Below are 3,567 nucleotides of genomic sequence, written 5' to 3' on the forward strand. Positions count from 1 at the left end.
AGCAAGAAGAACCACCTTGCTGAAGGCTGCCATGGCACTCAGGAGCGAGCCAGTGGGGCCTACCCTTCATTTGTTAATGCAATGTAGAATATTAATTGATGTGTTGATGTTGAAAAATCCTTACATCTGAGGAATAAATCTCAATAGAATATGGTGTATAATTTTTTAAATGTATTGCTGAATTTGGTTATATCTTTATTATTTTTTTAATCATCACAAGATGATGTTTTTAATTGATTAGAGAGAGAGGAGGGGAGAGGGCGGAAGAGAGAGGAACATCAATGTGAGAGGGAAACATCAATATGTTGCCTATCACGCATGCTCCAACTGGGAATGAAACTGGCAACCTAGGTATGTGCCCTGACCTGGAATTGTACCCGTGACCCTTTGGTGCACAGGATGATGCTCCAACCAATTGAGCCACACTGGCCAGGACTGTTTTTGCTAATATTTTGTTGAAAATTTTTACATTTATGTTCATCAGAGATATTGGCCTATGATTTCTTTCTTTAAATGTTTATCTGGTTTTGGAATCATTATAATGCTGTTCTTGTGAAATGAATTTGGGAGTCTTCCCCTTCTTGAATAGTTTGAAAAGGATAGAAAAAACTATAGAAAAACATCTATAGTTTTTCTTTAATTGTTAAAATTTACCTGTGAAGCCATCCAATCCACAACTTTTATGTTTGCTGAGAATTTTTTGATCACTGCTTTGATTTCTTTGGATATAATTTGTCGGTTCAGATTTTCTGATTCCTCCTGACTCAGTCTTGGAAGCTTGAATGTTTTTAGGAATTTTTCAGTTTCTTTCAGATTGTCCAATTTGTTGGCATAAATTGCTCATAGCATTTTCTTATAATTGTTTATATTTCTGTGGTGTCAGTTATTACTTCTCCTACTTTTCTGGTTTTATTTATTTGGGTCCTTTCTCCCTTTTTCTAGATGAGTCTGATTAAAGTTTAACCTTTTTTTTATCTTTTCAAAAATACAACTCTTGGTTTCATTAAATATTTTTTAGATTTTATTCATTTATTTCTGCTCTGATCTGCCCCTCTCTCCTTCTTCTACTCACTCTGGGCTTTGTATGTTATTTTCCAGTTATTTTAGGTGAAAAGTTAGATGTTAATTTAAGATTGTTCTTGTTTCTTAAGATAGACCTGTATTACTATCAACTTCCCCCTTAGAATTATTTCCTCTGTGTCCCATAGATTTGGGGTTGTCATGTACTAATTTCCTACTTATTTATCCATTCATTGCTTGCTTCTTGTATGTGCCCTGACTGGGAATCAAACCTACAACCTTGGCACACTGGGACAATGCTCTAACCAATTGGGCTGTTCTGCCAGGGCACTCATGTACTCATTTTCTTTTGTCTCAAGGTATCTATAGATTTCTTTCTTAATTTTATTGTTAATTCGTTCATTGTTTAGTAGCATGCTATTTAGCCTGCCTGCATTTGTGTATTTTTCAGTTTTTTTCTTGTAATTGATTCCTAGATTTATACTATTGTCATCAGAGAAGATGCTTGACATTATTTCAATCTTCTTAAATATATTGAGGCTAATTTTAAGGCCTCAATATGTAAGCTATCCTGGAAAATGTTCCTTGTGCATTTGAAAAATATGTATATCCTGCAGTTTTAGAGTGTAATGTTTTGGAAATATCAATTAAATCCATCTGGTCTAATGTTTTATTTAAGGCCATTGTTTCCTTGTTGATTTTTTTGTCTGGAAGATCTCCAGTTTGATGTTGATTGGGTATTAAAGTTCACTACTATGATTGATTTACTGTTGATACCTCCCTTTATGTCTATCAATTTAAAAAAACACACAAACATTTAGGTGCTCCTAGGTTGGATGCACAACTGTTTCCAAGGTTTATTCCTTCTTGTTAGATTGGTTTCTTTATCATTTTCTATTTGCATAAAATATATTTTTCCATTCTTTTATTTTTATCATCTATTCTGGGGTGGGTCTCTTAAAAACAGCATATATGTGGGTCTTGTTTTCTTACCCATTTAGCTACCCTATGTCTTTCTATTGGAGCATTTAAACCATTTACATTTAAAGTTATTATTGATAGGTACATATTCATTGCCAGCTTATTCTTCATATTTATGTTTCTAATTTTTTAAATTTTTCTTCTTATAGAAGTCCATTAACATTTCTTGTAATACTAGTTTGTTGGTGATGATCTCCTTTAGTTTTTTCTTGTCTGGGAAGCTATCTCTCCTTCAGTTGTAAATGATAGCCTTGATGGATAGAGTAGTATTAGTTGTAGGTCCTTATTGTTCATCACTTTGAATATTTCATGCCACTCCCTCTGGCCTGAAATGTTTCTGTTGAGAACTCAGCTGACAGTCTTATGGGAGCTCCCTGTCTTTCTCTTGCTGCTTTTAAGATTATCTCTTTGTCTGTAATCTTTGCCATTATTAATTATGATGTGTCTTGGTGTGGGCCCCTTTGGGTTCATCTTGTTTGAGATTCTCTACACTTCCTTGACTTATATGTTTTTTTCCTTCACCAGGTTAGGGGAGTTTTCAGTCATTATTTATTGAAATAAACTCTCAATCCTGTGTTTTTCTTCTCTTTCTGATAGTCCTACAATGCCGATATTGTTACTCTTGATGTTGTCCCAGAGATCCCTTAAAGTTTCCTCATTTTTTCAAATTATTTTTTGCTTGGGTGTTCTCTGCTAGCTTGTCCCCCAAACTGTTGATTTGATCCCCTGCATCATTTAATCTGTGTTGATGCCTCCTAGTGTATTTTTTATTTCTGAGTGTGTGATTTTTTATGATTTTTATGTCCCTTTTAATGCTTACTACCTCTTTCTTTAAATTCCAACTGAATTCACCCATTCTTCCCCTAATTTCCTTGAGCATCTTTATAACCTTTGTTTTGAACTCTGCATCCGGTGGTTTGGTTTCCCCCATTTCATTTAGTTCTCTTCCTGGGGATTACTCATGTTCTTTCTGTTGGGGGCTAGCCCCAGGAAATGGAACTGGCCCCAGTATGGTGTGGTACATGCCAGGATCTTCCTTTTCATTGTGCTATGATGTGGTCTTAAGCCCATCACCCCATGTGTTGCTTTTGGGGCTTCTTGAGAAGGTCTCAGTGCAGGTCAATATCAGACACTACCTATAACTGCCCTGGGCAACCTACCTATAACTGCCCTGTGTGGAGCTAACAAGTTATCCGAGTTTGTGGCTACCTCTGCTGGGCATGGGTGTGCATGGGAGGGGCCATGCTGTGTATCAAGGCTGGCTTCCACCAGGACCAAGCCAAGGGCAGGTCAGCAGAAGGCACAAGGCACTCTGAGATCCACCTCCACCTGCTGACCACCTTTAAGGCTGTCACTGGAAGAACCTCTGGCAGTTTGCAAGTTCCATGAGATATGTTCCTAGTGGGTCACCAGGTAGGGGCAAGTGGTGCTCACTAGACCGATACAGATTTAAACTCAGTGCCACCGCTGGCTCTGAGGCCACTCAGGAAAACTCCCAGGATACCCCAAGGCCAGCTGCCACATGCCTGGGATTCTCTGGCCTTTGTGGGTGAGTCTCAGAGAGTC

The sequence above is a fragment of the Myotis davidii genome, unplaced genomic scaffold (assembly GCF_000327345.1).
Source record: "Myotis davidii unplaced genomic scaffold, ASM32734v1 scaffold398, whole genome shotgun sequence".
Taxonomy (NCBI): Eukaryota; Metazoa; Chordata; class Mammalia; order Chiroptera; family Vespertilionidae; genus Myotis; species Myotis davidii.